This window comes from Schistocerca gregaria, chromosome 5, assembly GCF_023897955.1.
Source record: "Schistocerca gregaria isolate iqSchGreg1 chromosome 5, iqSchGreg1.2, whole genome shotgun sequence".
NCBI classification, from domain to species: domain Eukaryota; kingdom Metazoa; phylum Arthropoda; class Insecta; order Orthoptera; family Acrididae; genus Schistocerca; species Schistocerca gregaria.
The window spans coordinates 116,352,076-116,371,966 of record NC_064924.1 but is presented as its reverse complement, the minus strand read 5'-3'; positions in this window follow the sequence as shown (position 1 = coordinate 116,371,966).

Here is a 19,891-nt window from a genome sequence, read left to right as displayed (position 1 = left end):
AAACTGGTCTGTGTACGGGAAGCTGCTGCTTTGATTTGGCTCAACCATTCGCTTCCTTTCTTTATGTTATATAGTGACGATACAGGGCAGGAATGTGTTCTTTATTAGCAGAGATGCACAAATCGCTATCCGCAAGTTTTTTGTGGTTTGGCGTACGGTACTCCTACACACGATTTATGAACCTTCCCCACTGTATGCATATGCCACACAGGACGATCACAAGGCAATTTATTTTCCAATTACAGAATAGACTGACGTGGGTAATTGTGGATTAATGCGTTTAAACGATCTTCATCGAACTACGAAAGTCTTCTTGTACGTGAACAGTCACTTATATCAAAACGATCCTGCTTAGAGCGAGAAAGCCATTTTCTTAGCGTGCTCTGTCCAATGGCATCATTCTCGCACACGACTTCACTGCGTCTGACTGCCCCGATGCTGTTACACCTCTGTTGAACTCAAACAGAAGAATACACCAGAAATCTTCCAATTTATACACATAGCTCTCCATTTTCTAGCGTTCACAGCTCAACTGACTGTGTCCAAAGGAAAAGAATGACAACATGTAAACGTAAACAACAACAGTGAACTACAAATGAAAAATGACAATAGGTCAATAAAGAGCTCGTAGCAGGCAGAATACCAAATGCAAAACAAAAACTATACGAACTTATGCACCAATCTAATAATAGTTGTCACTCACATTTCTGGGCGGGAAGGAGCGCCTGGTCCCCGGCACAAATCCGCCCAGCAGATTAGTGTCGAGGTCCGGTCACCCGGCCAGTCTATGGATGGTTTTACGTGGTTTTCCATCCGCCTCGGCGAATGCGGGCTGGTTCCCCTTATTCCAACTCAGCTCCACTATGTCGGCGATTGCTGCGCAAACAAGTTCTCCACGTACGCGCACACGACCTTTTTCCTCCCACGCATAGGGGTTACACACGTCTGGTGAGAGACGTTCCCTGGGCGGTCTACCGGGGTCCTAACCACACAATAACTCTGGATTCGGTGTGGGGCGGCGGAGGGGCGAAGTGGACTGCGGTAGTCGTCGTGGGGTTGTGGACCACTGCGGCTGAGGTGGGGATGGAGCCTCTCTGTCGTTTCTAGGGCCCGGTTAACATACAGTACAATACAATGTACTCACATCAATCTTCAGGTTGGACGGTTGGGCTGTGTTGCCGAGGCCCTCCGAGGACTGATTGCACGTCATGACGTAGTCTCCTACTCCCGCAGCATTTATCGCGCTAGACGCTTATGATTAGACATCGAGTGATGTTACCGCGACTTGTGTTGTCTTGGCTGCTTACGGGCGTTAGTGATAGCTTTCTTCATGTTTACGTGTGCATTATGCGGGCTGCGATTTGTACTGCTGATGCTACTATTTGTGTCGGTGGTAACATACAGCCATAGTCTCGATCACAGTTGTTCGGGTCTCTAGCTATCTGGACTGCCACTCTGGATATTAGTTTGCAGCAATACAGTGCTTGTGCTAAAATGCAAATATGGGACGTGTTTTTCAAGTAAGTACCGTTTTGAAATTGAAAAAGACATGCTCAGATATCTCAATAATTTTATTTTTACATGTAAGCCTGTACCTTAATCTACGCACTGACGCCATTACAGTCTGATTCTTCCTTGTTTACGTTGTATCCTGAGTGCCTCCGACTGTGAAGTACGGGCTGTTATAAGATTTCTTAGTATTAAAGGCCTAAAAGCGATCGATATTCTTCGTGAGATGTGTGCAGTTTACGGAGAAAACATTATGTGTGATTGAATGGTAAGAAAGTGGGTGAGAGCATTTAAAGATGGTCGCACAAATGTGCATAATGAACAACGGAGTGGGCGTCCTTCGGGCATTAATGAAAGTTTGGTGCAGGATGTGGACAATAAGGTGAGAGAAAACAGACGCTTTACGATTTCCTCCTTGCGAGATGACTTCCCTAACGTTTCTCGTAGTGTTTTGTACGGCATAGTGACCGAGCACTTGAAGTACCGAAAATTGTGCGCACGTTGTGTACCGAAAATGTTGACGGATGTCACAAAACCAGACGTATAGACAGTGGATTGACTTTCCTTGAGCGGTACCACAACCACGATTTCTTAAGCCAAACTGTTACGGGCGATGGATCATGGGTGACCTACGTCACACTAGAATCAGAGCAACAGTCCATGGAAGTTGAGCAAGGGCATCGTTTTGCTGCAAGACAATGCCCGTCCGCATGTGGCGAATCAGACCAAAGATCTCATCACATTTTATCGGTGGGAAACTCTAGATCATCCTCCGTACAGCCCCGATCTTGCGCCCAGTGACTACCATATATTCGTGCACTTGAAGAAACAGCTGGGCGGTCACCATCTTCAAGACGATGACGAAGTCAAAATAGTGATGATGCAGTGGTTAACTAGTAAGGCGGCAGACTTCTATAAGGAGGGTATCCAAAATCTGGTACAACGTTATGACAAGTGCCTCAATATGGACGGAATTTATGTAGAAAAGTAGATTAAGGTACAGACTTTCATGTAAAAATAAAATTATTGAGGTAGCACATCTTTTTTTAATTTCAAAACGGTACTTACTTAAAAAGACACACCTTGTACCAGCAAAGTCTGTATTCTGATTACGTGCTTCGTTCTGCGTATAGCTACGGCTAACTTTGTGGGTTGCTTAAAATTCATACCACGTTCGTTGTCCTTTACGAGCTCCTTAACTGCAGCTCCATTATGTATACGTTATTAGAGTTTCGCCTAATTCCGTACACTCCTGCGGTCTGCCCCAGCTCTGGTGGGCCATTCGTCACCATAAAATACTATTAATTTAATTGTCTCTGAAAATAATTGACAGTACAATATACAAGTTCGCGAATCCAGTCTTATACATAGTGCCACAACGCAGCAGCAACATATCGAATCAGTGAGGGAATCAGTTTAAAGGGACAAATACATTTTCTGATAAAAACGTTAATAATAATGGTTGTGGGGCAATGTAGCTAGTCAGAGTTGTGCAGCGGAAGAAACTAACACGCAAGACAAGGAAACAGGGCACAGTGTGTGCGCTGTGTATAGCACTACAACAGTGTGTGGTTTTGCAAAACGTGAAAAGCGTGATCGATAGCATAGGAAATATTCTTAAATTAAAGGCACCTTACGCCACCAACCATTTCATACACAAATTTTAAGATCGACGAAAGAACTGCAACAGCTGCAGATTGCAGGTTTGTGTGAAAATTGGTTCAAGTGTTACACAGAAGTGTTAGAAGAGACAGATCGATCAGGTAAAAGACTGTTTACAGGAACGCATTTGCTTCAAACATCCCAGAAAGTTACTCGTGACTGAGCATAGCGAACCATGGGTTCAGCACATAAATTTTTCTAACGTTTTACGTTTCAGGAACGGCGCCGTATCAATGCAAACGGGGGTTCAGAGAAGCAGTACAGACTATTAAGAAACCGAACGCACCCCTGAATGGAAACCTGCATTTGGTGGTACGATCACAACAGTGGCGTAGTACGCAGCCAGACACACAACCAAATGGCTCTGAGCACTATGGGACTAAGCATCTATGGTCATCATTCACCTAGAACTTAGAACTACTTAAACCTAACTAACCTAAGGACATCACACATCACCCAGCCATCACGAGGCAGAGAAAATCCCTGACCCCGCCGGGAATCGAACCCGGGAAGTCGGGCGTGTGAAGCGAGAACGCTACCGCACGACCACGAGACACTGAATCAAGGCAACCCATGTACCGCCCTATAATAGCTTGTGCACTGGTGGATGCTTCCACTAATGACAGCAATGAAATTCAGTATAAAAAAAATATTGACATTTACGGTGACAAATACGGGAAATACTGCCATCAAATTAGCGAAAGTTGGTCTGTATACAGTCAGTTCACAGGAAAAGTCGAATAAGTAGGAATGGAAGATTCTGCAGGACTGACGCCGCATATACACGCTGTTTCACGACCAGTAGTAAAAATAACTTTAAGAGGCAATAATATAATTAAATTTAATAAAACCTTGAATATGGACGGAATTAAACTTTTAATAATTACACAGATACGGGTGTCAGAATGTAGCCCAAACAAATACTTACAGATGAGATTAATAAAAGCCAGATGATTTGCTATACTGTTGAATTTCATATCTGAAAAAATCCTGTTAAAGATAAGATCGGATTAATTTATGTATACTACTGATGACCTGTTTCGACACTTGACACTATCATCTGATCTCCAAAGAATTTTTGGGTATTAGTCGTGTTCCATTATGAGTTTATCAGTCATGCCATGTCGCAATTAAATTGAAGAATGTTCAAGCACATTAATCATAACTAAAGCAATGAATAGATATTAAGCACCTTGTGCAAATGGGCATGTTCGCATTGAGGCTTGTTATTTCTTACAGTGCACGGTATATAGTAAAAATGCACACAAATGATTACATTTTACATGAGATGTCGTATACATCATGGATACATCTCAGTAGCAGTACTTCGAGTAACGATGTAAGAAAAAAATGTATATTAGTGCAACTAATTACATTTTCATGACATTTTGTATATATTATCCATACATTGCAGCAGATGTATACTTCGATGTATTCATGATGTACACAGCATGTCATGCAAACGTAAACATTGGTACAAATGTGCAGTTTCCCTACATATCGTGCATTTTAAGAAATAACAATGCTCAGTGGAGCGCTGAATGTGGGCAGATGGCCATTTGCAGAAGATGCTTTTTATCTCTATATGGTTTTACTTTTGCAGACCTACATATAATGTGCTGTAAATTCTGCAGCATAATGACGGTACGGCATGAGTGATAAACTAACAATGGAAGAAGATTTATAAATCAAAGTATTTTTGAAAATCAGGTGATGACAGTTTCAACTGTCTACACCGGTCAGTAATAGTAGATATTAATTAATGTGCTCGTGGCTGTAAGAGGTTCTTAAAGTAAAATATACACTCATGGAAATTGAAATAAGAACACCGTGAATTCATTGTCCCAGGAAGGGGAAACTTTATTGACACATTCCTGGGGTCAGATACATCACATGATCACACTGACAGAACCGCAGGCACATAGACACAGGCAACAGAGCATGCACAATGTCGGCACTAGTACAGTGTATATCCACCTTTCGCAGCAATGCAGGCTGCTATTCTCCCATGGAGACGATCGTAGAGATGCTGGATGTAGTCCTGTGGAACGGCTTGCCATGCCATTTCCACCTAGCGCCTCAGTTGGACCAGCGTTCGTGCTGGACGTGCAGACCGCGTGAGACGACGCTTCATCCAGTCCCAAACATGCTCAATGGGGGACAGATCCGGAGATCTTGCTGGCCACGGTAGTTGACTTACACCGTCTAGAGCACGTTGGGTGGCACGGGATACATGCGGACGTACATTGTCCTGTTGGAACAGCAAGTTCCCTTGCCGGTCTAGGAATGGTAGAACGATGGGTTCGATTACGGTTTGGATGTACCGTGCACTATTCAGTGTCCCCTCGACGATCACCAGAGGTGTACGGCCAGTGTAGGAGATCGCTCCCCGCACCATGATGCCGGGTGTAGGCCCTGTGTGCCGCGGTCGTATGCAGTCCTGATTGTGGCGCTCACCTGCACGGCGCCAAACACGCATACGACCATCATTGGCACCAAGGCAGAAGCGACTCTCATCGCTGAAGACGACAGGTCTCCATTCGTCCCTCCATTCACGCCTGTCGCGACACCACTGGAGGCGGGCTGCACGATGTTGGGGCGTGAGCGGAAGGCGGCCTAATGGTGTGCGGGACCGTAGCCCAGCTTCATGGAGACGGTTGCGAATGGTCCTCGGCGATACCCCAGGAGCAACAGTGTCCCTTATTTAGTGGGAAGTGGCCGTGCGGTCCCCTATGGCACTGCGTAGGATCCTACGGTCTTGGCGTGCATCCGTGCGTAGCTGCGGTCCGGTCCCAGGTCGACGGGCACGTGCACCTTCCGCCGACCACTGGCGACAACATCGACGTACTGTGGATACCTCACGCCCGACGTGTTGAACAATTCGGCGGTACGTCCACCCGGCCTCCCGCATGCCCACTATACGCCCTCGCTCAAAGTCCGTCAACTGCATATACGGTTCACGTCCACGCTGTCGCGGCATGCTACCAGTGTCAAAGACTGCCACGGCAAACTGGCTGACACTGACGGCGGCGGTGCACAAATGCTGCGGAGCTAGCGCCATTCGACGGCCAACACCGCGGTTCCTGGTGTGTCCGCTGAGCCGTGCGTGTGATCATCGCTTGTACAGCCCTCTCGCAGTGTCCGGAGCAAGTATGGTGGGTCTGACACACCGGTGTCAATGTGTTCTTTTTTCCATTTCCAGGAGTGTAGTTCGCTGTTTCCAATATTTCAATTGAGAAATTGAATTGAATTTTATACATTCATATTCTTTTTCATATACTTCAATGTACATTTGAAATCTCTTGACAGCATTAATTGTAGCTCTCCTCAGATAGGCCTGGTGTTCTTTCATGAGGGCACCACTCTACATGATACAAACTATACGATATATTGTCTCTTGTGTTTACCTTTTCCTTACAGCCTTTTCATTTTAAACATCTAAGCAGGTATAAATCCAGTGGGAATGACGCGGGGCTCCATCATGCTGGAAGAAATTCCCATCGTAGTTGTCAAGGAAACCTCTTCAAATAATACCGGAAACCGGAAGACGGTACAGTAACACAAGAAGTAAAATGAGATGACTGTCCGGCATACAGAACCACACATTAATAGAGAAGCAACATTCAACATGTGTGTCCACAGATATGGGCTTTATGTATATCACTGATACCTCTACGAGTGGTAGTGGTTTCATCAGTAGACGTTGAATGAGGATTTACTCGGTGATTTGCGGTTAGCTAACAACAGAATTCCAATCACCTATCCTGAACTGCTTCTTGAAGCTGTCGAATGCACTGTAAACTAAAAAATTAGAACACGTGCATACGTAATGTTCTCCATATTGTTATATGTGGAACACCAACATATTGAGAAATGTTCCGTTAGCACATTGAAGGACTACGTTTCATCAAATAAATACGCTTTCTAGATACGCCCATTTCAACGTTCGCATAAAATATGACCTGCTGAGCATTGCATCAGTTTTACGCAGTTAAGTGATAACATGAGCAAACGCTACCGAACCTGGTACCCTGCGATTAGGAAATCGTCTGCCATATTCTTTCCAAGCAGCAGCAGCTTCTCCATTACAAACCCTCTAGACAACTGCTATATCAGCATACACTTCATTCGTCAAATGTGTGCGGCACGCTTAAAAAATACAGTTATTGGTCAGAAAATCGCAGTCGTAATCATAGTTGTAACATTATATCATGTAAGCTCAAGCTCAACATCTGATTTGAGCTTCTGAACAAAAATGACAGTCGATAAATAAAACCGTAGCAACGTGGTACCAACAGGAGAAATGGAAGCCAATCTCTGTAACCCGTAAAATACAGGACACATGTTACAGGAAAGTTATATACAAATTACTGTATACTTACGTCACAAAAATATTAACTATTCCTCCTGAAACAACACTGTGTATTATGTAATGGAATAAGCCGAGAGTGGGGCACATGGTGACACACTCGTCTCGGCCCACAATGAAGAGTTCAAATTCTTTTCCAGGCAACCAGATAAAGTTTTCAATGGTTTTCTAAGCCGTTTGTAGTGAATATCTAAATGCGTTGTTTGGAAAAAGAACACTGTGGAATTCGTTGTCCATTCTGAGCCTGAAGTCCATCTGTAATATGAGCATCTTCACACTAGTGGATTAAGGATGGAAGGAAGGAAGATTAGATTTTAACATGCCGTAGAGAATGAAGCCATCAGAGACAGAACAAAAACTCGAATCTGTAAAAAAAAAAAAATGAAGGAAACTGGCCGTATCCATTTATGAGAACCGTCGCTGTGTTTACCTTAAGCGTAGGACGCGGAAAATCAATATCTGGATGGCCGTATGGGGATTTGAAACGTCGTCCTCCCGAATGCGAGTATGGTGTGTTTAATCCCTGCAGCCCTTCGCTCGGTGAACTCATGTAATGTACACACTTGTACTCAACTGATGTTTCATGAAAATTCCCAACGTAAAGCAAAAGTCGGTGTGTTTCTTGTACTAACCATCACACATCTTTAAAATTCTACATTTGTATAACTGGATGTTACAGTAGGACACAGCGGGTATTAAACCACATTGAGGGTTGCCTGCGTCAGAGGCAAGAATACATCCAGGAGCAACCATATTTATAGTTCCTAAACCCATTGTTCTGCTAAGTGAATTATGACCCCCTGGTAATAATTTCTCCTTCTATGAAATTCCCCACACCTCCCTCCGCCCTCCCGCTTTTCCTCCCCAGACCCCTGGGACCTCCACCTGCCAATACAAGTTCACTTCCAGGCCTGAGTTATTCGACTATCTCCCTCCCTCTCTATGAATTTGATTGACTAATTAATTACATTGATCAACTTACTAACCCCTCTCCCCCACCTGGAAATTGGCGGGAAAAAGACCCAGTTGACTGACCATTTGGTGCAAATTCGAATCTATTGTATGGAATATCTTTTAAACAATATCTGGTAGACAAGGTAGTGTGCGGAATATCGTTTATTTTTTTAAAAAAAAGGGGATATTAGATGGTGTATGAAACACACTTTTAAAGAATTTGGCGGGAAATCGATTGATTGTAGTGAATACTGTTTAAGCAATTTTCTAGTAGGAAAGGCAGTGTGTGGAGTATTGTTTATTTAAATGGCTTTTAAGATGCAGAGCAGTGTCTGAAAAACAGCTTATTCATTTATCTAAATAATCTGTCGGGAAACTGACTCCAGTGTATGGAATATCGTTTATTTAAACAATTTACTGGATACAAGGTGGTGTATGGAATATCGTTTATTTAAAGAATTTGTCAGGAAATCGAATATATTGTACTTAAACAACTGTAGCACATTTTCATTCTATTTGCTTAAGGAAACACTAATAACACTGTCTCAGATTGCCTAAACATATTCGAAAAAATTTATCACATTTTACTACACACACGGGTTGCCCAGAGTAGAAATTTGCCAGGGGGACTTGGAAGCCCCAGTGTACTAGCCGCACCAATATCGACTCTCGGCTGCCCACATTTTCATGCAGTACGGCACTAATACCTCAAGCAAAAGCACACAACTTGTCAGCATACTCTGCCTTCTCAAGTGGTGGTGACGTCCTCCCATCCACAGCAATTGCCTGACTGGGAATCGATCCAGAAATACTGCTGAAGTCAATAAATAAATAATTCTGTCAGATGATCGTAGTTAGGGGACATAAGGTGGACTTGGTAGCTATTTCAGACACAAAATTGATCATGTCACGAAAGTAGTAACGGACTGACTCGAAGTACATTTTAAACAAGATCGGAACTAAATGTTATGTAGATTGAAGTGCCAAAGACCGGTATAGGTTTGTGTATTCAAAATATAGGTATATGTAAACAGGCAGAATGCGGCACTATGCTCAGCAACGCCTATGTAAGACAAAAAGTGTCTGGCACAGTTGTTACATCGGTTACAGCTGCTGCAGTGAGAATATTATCAAGATTTAAGTGAGTTTGAACATGGTGTTATCGTCGAGCGATGGGACACAACATCTCGAAGGTAACCACGAAATGGGGATTTTTCCTGTACGACTATTTCATGAGTATACCATTAATATCAGGAATTATTAAACATCGCTACGGCAGGCAAAGAATCCTGCAAGAACGGGACCAGTGACGACTGAAGAGAATCGTTCAACATGAGAGAAGTGCAACTCTTCTGCAGACTACCGCAGATTTCAGTAGTCGGCCATCAACAAGTGTCAGCGTCCGAATCGTTCAACGAAACTTTATCGATATAGGATATCTGAACCGAAGGCCCACTCACGTACCCTTGATGACAGTACGACACAAAACTTCACGCCTCGCCACCACCAAAACTGGACTGTTGATGATAGGGAACATATCGCCAGGTCGGACGAGTCTCGTTTCAAATTGTTTCGAGTGGACGGACGTGTACAGGTATGAGGACAAGATGATGACTCCATGGAGCCTGCATGTCAGCAAGGGACTGTTCAAACTGGTGGAGGCTCTGTAATCGTGGCGGAGTGCGCAGCTGGATTCATGTGGGTCCCTTGATATGTTTAGATACGACTCTGACTGGTGACACGTATGTAAGCATCCTGTCTGATCACCTGCATCCATTCATGTCCATTGGGCAAATCCATCAGAACATTGAGACACCCTACACGTCCAGAATTGCTTCAGAGTGGCTACAGGAACACTTCTGAGTTTAAACACTTTCGCTGGCCACCAATCTCCCAAAAGGTGACTCGCTTCCCGCGTACGGGTTCCCTGGTTCGATTCCTGGCGGGGTCATGGATTTTCTCTGCCTTGTGATGACTGGGTGTTGTGTGATGTCCTTACGTTAGTTAGGTTTAAGCAGTTCTAAGTTCTAGGTGACTGATGACCATAGACGTTAAGTCCCATAGTGGTCAAAGCCATTTGAACCATTTCTTTGAACCCAAGACGTGAACATTATTAAGCATATCCAGGCGGCCTTGCAACGTGCTGTTCAGAAGAGATCTCCACTCTTACTGACTTACGGACAGCCCTGCAGGTGTCATGGTGTCAGTTGCCTCCACAACTACTTCAGACGTTAGTTGACTCCATGCCACGTGGCGCTGTGGCACTTCTGTATTCTCATGGTCTGCTAAGTGTATTTAATTTTAAAGAACTATAAGTTCCTATGTTGACTGGTTTCCTCAGTTACACCAGGATGGATTAGGAGGGTGTAAAGGGTTTATTGAGTGATAAAATAGTAATAACAACCGCCATAACTTGAAACACCGCTCTGATATATTGAGAAACATTATCCGTTCACAGCTAAATGTCTGAGATCACTGAAAACGTTGGTACGTCCCATGTACTAACCTTCCTCTGGATGTCCGCACACAGAGCATCTGTGCACCGGCGCCAGCGTTCAGAAGGAGGGGAGACGACACTCACCAGCGATTGGTGGTCTCTAGGATGACCGGCGTGGTAGGGATACGAATGCTATCAATACTACCAGTGCCAACACTTGTCAGTGTTCCATACTGAATAGCTCACAAGCAGCTGCTTCTACCACTACTCACATGACTTAGGTCATCAATCCTTAAGCTTACACGCTACTTAATCTAACTTAAACTAACTTACGCTATGGACAACACGCACACCAATGCCGGAGAGAGCACTCGAAACTCCAACAGAAGAAGCCACTCAGACCGTAACAAGACGCCCTAGGCCGTGCGGCTACCCTGCCCGGTGGCGACAGTTCATACCCGAGTCTAGCCATCCTGATTTAGGTTTTCTGTGATTTTCCTAAATCGCTTCAGGAAAATACCGAGATGGTTCTTTTGAAAGGGCTCAGCCGAATTCCTTCCCCACCCTTTCCTAATACGATAGGACCGATGATGTCGCTATTTGGTCCCCTCCCTCAAATCAACCAACCAACCTCAGGCTGTGCACCGCCCTACCTGGCGCTTTGTTCATATAATCATAACAATTTAATTTAGAATTGGCAGATGCCGGAGAGCACTAAATCTGTGGTGTCACCGCCAGACACCACAATTGCTACGTGGTTGCATTTAAATCGCCGCGGTCCGTTAGTATACGTCGGACCCGCGTGTCGCCTCTGTCAGTGATAACAGACCGAGCGCCGCCACACGTCAGGTCTAGTCTAGAGAGTCTCCCTAGCACTCGCCCCATTTGTACAGCCGACTATTCTGGCGTTGGTTCACTGTCTACATAAGCTCTCGTTTGCCGAGACGACAGTTTAGCATAGCCTTCAGCTACGTCATTTCCTATTCTCTTACTAAAATTGCTTCAAGAATGTATTGTGAACAGACAATATTGAGAATCATGTACCGTCAAAAGCGACGTTCATCATTAATGGATTAAAGTTAAGTATCAAACTAATTACTTCCGCTTTCTGAATTCTCATTCCTTGTCATGTTCCAGACCTCACGTCACTATAGTCCCTTCCTCCTCACGCCAGCCTGCGTGAGCTAAAACGCGTGCATTTCGGCCTCCACTCGTAATACGGTGTTGGCTGTTCTGCAAACACAAAATTGGCGACGAGGATGGGATATATCGTTGCGGCTGCCCTGATTTCGTTTAGTAATGGCTTCGTCACAATTTCCAGATGTACTGTCCGAATTTTATCGCTTACAGAATCAGCTGACGCAGGCATTACTGGATGCCCTTTGACAGCTCGTCCAGTGTCAACGTGCAGTGCAAAACGATGCGGCAGCCGGCGCTCCACCGTTAACGCAGCCACAACACGCAGTTACACCGACCTACAGACCTTTTGATGCTGCACTGGAATGCTGGACGGAGTGGTCACGCCAATTAGGATTCCATCTCGCCGCCTACAGAATTCAAAGTAACGAGCGGCAGCCTTTTCTTTTGTCGTCCGTCGGTGTGCTGACCTACCATGTGGTAGTAAAATTATTTCCCCAGATGCGACGTAGCAACTCTGTCCTACGGAGAAATTTTGTCTGCATTACATGTATATTTGAGACAATCAGTCAATGTGGTTGTGAAAAGGTATATCTTCTTTCGTACAAAACGTACTGTAGGTCAGACTAATCGGGAGTGGGTTGAAACCTTGCAAGGCCTTACTAGGGATCGTGCTTTTGAGTGTCAATGTGGACTCCCATATTCAGATACTATGGTACGTGATGCAATTGCACAAAACATTTCTGATGTTCCTATAAGGGAACAGATTTTGAAACTAGCCATCCCTCCCTTCACCAAGAGATGAACATATGGGATCGGCAGCACACATTTGACTTGGCTTAGGAATCATTTGAAACTTCGCCACCCGTGTGTCAGGTTAACCGGCCCGCGAAGCGAGCTGCACGGAGCAGTAAACAGCCCTCGCGCCCGGCCACGCCGCTGCCGCCAGGCTCTCAGCCACGTGTGCCGCGCCGGCAAGCAAATGCAGTGCTCAAATCATGCCCGCGGTGCGCTACTAAATATTTGCGTGAGAATTGCCCGTCACGCCAAGCTATTTGCTTTTACCGTTATAAAAAAAGGACATGTTCAGAGTGTTTGCCAGAAAAAGCTCAGATCGGAAATTGAAAACGATTCCAGGCCCTCTGCTTCGCGCCGGAATCGGAATCGAACCAAGGATACTCAGGCTCGCAAAACTACGCCCATGGAAATTCATGTCGTTCATTCCACTCTGCCCAGTGCCACTCTCTCTAACAGTGACTGTGTTCGTCCCACAAATAGTGTGCGCCGACATTGCCGGAACTCCCGTCAAGTCGCAAGTGATTTTGTACCAGTGTCAGTTCACATTGCACGAAACAGTCGCTCTTGTCGTCAGCAGGGCAATAAAATTTTTGTAGACTTGGACATTAAAGGGAAAGTGATACCATTCCAGCTCAATACCGGAGCTGCAGTTTCACTGATCACTCAAGACACTTACAAACTGCTTGGCACACCTGTGTCGAGCACCGCAGATGTATAGTTAACTAGCTACTCAGGTCAAGAGATCCCTGTGTTATGATCGTTTCGATATATGGAGAAACAAATAACTTCTGCTTGTTGCTATTGATCAGAAGTCGTAATCCCATTAAATATACATGTTTTGTGTGTGTATTGGAGGAGGTCACCAGTGGTCGAAATCAGTTCGACAAACCAGTGTCATTTTTCGTCACCAATGCTGGTGGAGGACCATATCCCACAGACTAGCAGTGGAAAGAGAGCGTCCATGTGTTGTTGTTTGACACATTGTTTTTTTCTAATTCAGCACATCCAAGTAGTGCATCACTAAGCTTTTTACGCTGCCATACTTTAGTTTTTCCACCACGACTTCGAGGTCTGTGTCATATGTTCTATTACAATGGATTCCTAATACTGCAGCCATGTATATGATAACTGTTTAGTGCAGGCCACCACCAGAAGGTGTTGCTCCCACCAAAACTCTCTCCATCTCAAACAAGTGACATCAGTCAGTCATTATGTGGTAATCAACAGCACACCAGTGAAACGATGGGATGCAAAAGACACCGTTGACAAGGGACAATATACTGTAATAAGCACCTCAGTTGGTAGTGAGATCAATTTAAACAACTTTTGGAGCTTTTCCGTAATGTTAACACCGACCAATGATAAGACAGTGCGCTTACCACTTACTGTATCATCACTAAACCAACCTTCCACTTCTTTGGGAGTACCACATAGTGAATTGCCAATGTAGATAGATGACTGTGCAGTACATCCAATTGTAGTTAATTTTCGAACATATGTACCAAAGTATACCAGACAGCGTCCTATACCGATCTACATGTTCCTAGCACTGACCATAATGTGTAATGTACGATTAAGATTGCCCAACTTTCCTTATGTGGATGGGAGTCACAGAGCACTCTCGCATTCGTAGGATAAGGTTGGGGATTCAGGGATCTCCCCCCCCCCCCCCCCCCCTCCCTTCAACACTGTCACCAATTTAGTTTGGTGCTGATCATTCCGCATCTTATTAAGGAACATAGTCCGTAACTGCTGTTCGGTGAAGAATGTTTCACACCAATTTTACTCACGGTACCTATCCAAGAGCACAAGATCTCTCCAGATGCGCCCCTGTCGACGTGGTTAGCATCTCTTATCCGTGTACGGCAGATGTGGGAGTGTTGTGGTGACATAAGAAACAGTTAAGATGAAATGTGTGGTTTTATGCATAATAGGGCTCGAGATGAACTGAGTTTCGAACATTTTACATAAATCAACCATGGTATCAATTCTGAAGTATTTTTATGCTGATTGTTGTCCATGCCAAGAAGATGTCGGACAGAGACAACCTTTTAAAGTGATAAAACAACTACCCAGCACACCATAGAAAACATCGATTCTAGGTGACAACAACACAACGTAGGTTTCGAGAGGTGTATAACGCCTACTGTTGACGACGTCGAAGCCCGATTACGGTTCGAAAATCATGATATGTTTACACGACAGTCCTATAAAGTGATTGTCAACAGGCCGAAAATGGGTAAAAAAACATAGTCACATCTTTCATGGAAATAAACACCTTGGTCAGTAGCCATAGTAGATATAACTGTCTTATCGCAGTTTTATCACTGCCACCAGTAACCACCCTATTGCACACAGAAGTCATGGTCCGATGTTAGATCGTACTGCTTATGTACAGGATAATATTGCCATTTCGCCTTGACGCCACGTCTCTGGAGTGCCTCCTTTTTCCACTATTAAGGCGTGAATACGAATCATAAGTGTACTCTCCTTCTCCAGAACATGCAACTTTATTGATTTTGCTCAGTAATCATTTCATGGTGTTTTTCTATAATTTTGTGTATTCTCAGACAACTGCGTAATTTTACTAGGTTTTCGCGATTTTACATATTTCACCGTATTTCCCTCACTTTTTACGCATTTCACATCAATTTTTCGTGATTGTACCAGAGTTTCCTCGAATTACACCAATTATAATTCGTTTTCCATACTTTTTCTGAAGTTTTCCATATGAATATGGTTACACTGCTGACATATTAATAAGCTGTTTGATTTTATATGAGCATATTTGCGCATCTTAATCACCATCCAACGAAATAATCCTAAGACTTGCCCTCTCCCTTATGATCCACATGCATGCATTTTCGGTACGATGAACATTAAAAGTATAATAACAGTCGATTCATACCTACATGAAACCGTAGACTCGATTTATTTCCTGGATGTGAGAGAGAAAATGAGCACATCACATACATACCCGTTCGTTTAGAGGATGGTGTTGACATAGGTTTTCCATCAATGGATATGGCTTATTACACATGCGCAGCAAGCCCTCTCATGACAGACTCACACAGACTTTCGCTGTTAACAATTTCAAGTAGATATCGCTCTAAGTCACTCACGAAACACTCAGTTGTACGCACGTGTTTTGTAAGTTGTACCACAAAACTGATGCACCCCAACAGAACAATCTAAGAAAAAAGATTAAAAGCGTTATAAATAACCTGCGGCAACATCTCCCTGTCTCTATAACGCATCATAAATCTACCATTTAATCATACCTCGCTGCAACTCCTTCAGCCTGTTACTCCATCTACTTTCTATCATCCTTTCACGCAGATCCACGTGGATTTAGAGACAGGGTATTTTCTTTCCCAGGGAAGCACCAAGGACAGCAGTCATCGTGCATCCATCACTATTATCTCAATAGACATACAATAGAAAGTTGTTGAAAAACTGTAAAACTGTTCTGTAAGGTATTTGTTAGCTGGCACAACTTGGTTGTGGTTGGTGGGGAGTACAGGGAAGTACATTGTCAATGCTGATTGTTTGGGTTCAACACTCCTAAAGAGTCTTGCACAGGATCATATATCGCACAGGGTTGAACACGCGTTTCATTCTGCACTTGTATGCTGCAGTCACCCCAGCTGGTAATACAACGGTCTGTAGCTAAGGACACTTTAAGAAAATTTATCAGGCTAATAACTTTGGGGTCACACTTGGGCTTGTCATCCGACGTATCTAAATTTATTATACTACATTTGGTGGTCATCTACGTCAGACATTCTATTACAACCGTCTTATCACTGTTGACCAAAAATGCCTGTTTCCCTGGTTCGTAGTGATTCCATGTCAACCTTTTTTTCTATTCCTGTAGTTGTCACATACTTGATCCCATGTAAAAGCATTTTCTGGGACCAAGCAGAGGACATGCAAGTATTCCCTCATTCCCCCTGAATATCCCCCGCGTTTTAACGTATTTTCCCTCAATTTATACGGATTTTCTGTTCTTTTTCGTAATTTTAACGATTTTATGCTATTTCTGCCCTTGTGATCATGACATTACTTGTCGCCACATCTAGTAAAGTTGCTTGTAAGAGATTGCTTGTAAGGGGTAGCTTCTAAAGATAGTACAGTTGTCAGTACCTAGCGCTAATGCATTATTTTTTTGGTCGGGCAGTACAGCATGGCGCTTTATGTGAATGTATTCAGTCACCTCCTACCACATATATTATAGTTGTAGTACATTTGCTCTGTTTTCAGTATCTCTCTCTCTCTCTCTCTCTCTCTCTCTCTCTCTCTCTCTCTCTGTGTGTGTGTGTGTGTGTGTGTGTGTGTGTGTGTGTGTGTGTGTGTGTGCGTGTGTGTGTGTGTGTGTGTGTGTGAGTGAGTGTCTATGTGTGTTATGAATGCCTCCCATTAACCAGAGTAGACACAAGTTTGTGTTCGAGTGTGGATGCACCACACACTATATCCGGATTGATATTCGCATGTGGATCCACTATGTGCTACGTCTGGGATAGGGTTTCAAAGTGGATCCACCGTGCATTATATCTGGAGTGATACTCAGAGGCAGATCCACAATACGCCACCTCCGCAAGAGGGTACGAAGGTGGATCCACCACTCCTTACGTCCAGATATGTGTTTTAATTCTAATGGGTCATGAAAGCCAATTGTGACACATGGACAGACACAGACATATTAGAAGTAAAGTTCTAACTTCCTCGACGAGAGCACATTTGGAGAAGCCTTGTGCACTTGCATGAGCGCTGTGAGTAAAACTGGTATGGGTCAGCCTTTGCTGAACAGCACTTACAGACTCGGCTTGTTTTTTTTCTTAATTAGACGTGCGATGTAGTGTGTATAGTATCTGCCTATCTGTGATCTGCTGCAAATTAATGTATATTTAATGGTATCACCACATACGGTCAAAGTCAACGGTATTTAGCACTCCGTTTTCAGGCCACAAGTGGCCCATCGGAACCATCGAACCGCAGTTTCATCCGCAGCTGAGGATGCGGATAGAGGGGCGTGTGGTCAGCACATCGCTCTCCCGGTCGTTATGATGGTTTTCTGTGACCGGAGCCGTTACTATTCGGTCGAGTAGCCCCTCAATTGGCATCATGAGGTTGAGTGCACCACGAAAAATGGTAACAGTGCATGGCGGTCCGAATGTCAACCAACCAAGTGCCAGCCAAGCCTGACAGCGCTTAACTTCGGTGGCCTGACGGGAACCAGTGTATCCACTAAGGCTAGGCCGTTGCCTAGACGGTATTTGCTTCCTGATTTATTGGAAGAGAGAAATGCAGTAAAATGTTATTGAGTTCTCTACCAGATGACATTAGCGGCGTTTTTGTAGTTCGTAGTTTTTCTCTATTCATTGGTTCAAAATAACGATGATACAGATAAGGTGTGGGTGACATATGAATGTACCCAACAGACACAGATCCACTTCGGACTACAGTAGCTGTATGTAGTTCGGAGATGCACAGCAATGTAGTAAACAAATCCTCGTAATTATTTCACCTCCTGCATCATATGGTATTTTACCTATACGAAACACCATGATAACTCCTCTTACTGTGTTTTATAGTTCACTGTGCGATCAAAAGTAACCGGACATCCTCAAAAACATACATTTTTCATATCAGGTGCATTGTGCTGGCACCTTCTGCCAGGTACTCCATATTAGCGAACTCAGTACTCATTAGACATCGGGAGAGAGTAGAATGGGGTGCTCCGCGGAACCCACGGACTTCGAAAATAGTCGGGTGATTTGGTGTCACTTGTGTCAGACGTCTGTAAGCGAGTTTCCACACTCCTAAACATCTCTAGGTCCACTGTTTCCGATGTGATAGTGAAGTGGAAACGTGAAGGGGCACGTACAGCACAAAAGCGTACAGGCCGACCACGTTTGTTGACTGACCCAGACCGCCATCTGTTGGAGGGTCGTAATGTGTCATAGGCAGATATCTACCCAGACCACCACACAGTAATTCCAAACTGCATCAGGATCCACTGCAGGTAAAAAAAATTACAGGCGCGAGGTAAGAGAACTTGGATTTCATGGTATAGCGGTTGCTCATAAGCCACGCATCAAGCCGCTAAACGCCAAACGACGCCTCGCTTGGTGTAAAGAGCGTAAACAAAAGACGATTGAAAAGTGGAAAAACGCTGTGTGGAGTGACGAATCACAGCACACAATGTGGCGATCTGAGATCGGGATGTGGGTATGGCGGATGCACAGTGAACGTCATCTACCAGCGTGTGTAGTGGCAACATTATAATTTGGAGGCTGTGGTGTTATGATGTGTTCGTGTTTTTTATGAAGGGGGCTTGCAGCCCTTGTTGTTTTGCGTGGCAGTATCACAACACAGGCCTACATTGATGTCTTAAGCACCTCCTTGCTTCCCACTGTTGAAGAGCAGTTGGGGGATGGCGATTGTATCTTTCACCACGGCTAAGCACTTGTTCATAACGCACGGCCTGTGAACGAGTGGTTGCTCGACAATAACATCCCTGTAATAGACTGACTTGTGCTTAGTCCTAATGTGAATGCTATAGAACCCCTTTGGGATGTCTTGGAACTACGACTTCGAGCCAGGCCTCAACGACCGACATCGATACCTATCGTCAGTGCACCACTCCGTGAAAAATGGGCTGCCATTCCTCAAGAAACCTTCCAGCACCTGATTGAAAGTATGCCTGCGGGAGTGGAAGCTGTCATCAAGGCTAAGGCGGGGCCTACACCATACTGAATTCCAGCATTACCGATGGAGGGCGCCACCAACTTGTAAGTCATTTTCACCCAGGTGTACGCATACTTTTGATCACATAGTGTACGTTGCGTTGCACGAGAAATTCGTTTGGCACTGGCACTATACATTCTACACAGTTGGCGACGGAGTGACAACATGTTGCCATTTGCACCTAGTGGTCAGAACAAGGTCCTGTCACATTGACTCACCTCACCCTGTTTCTCCTCGGGTTGAAGTTGGTAGTAGATATAGCACTCTCCTGCTCA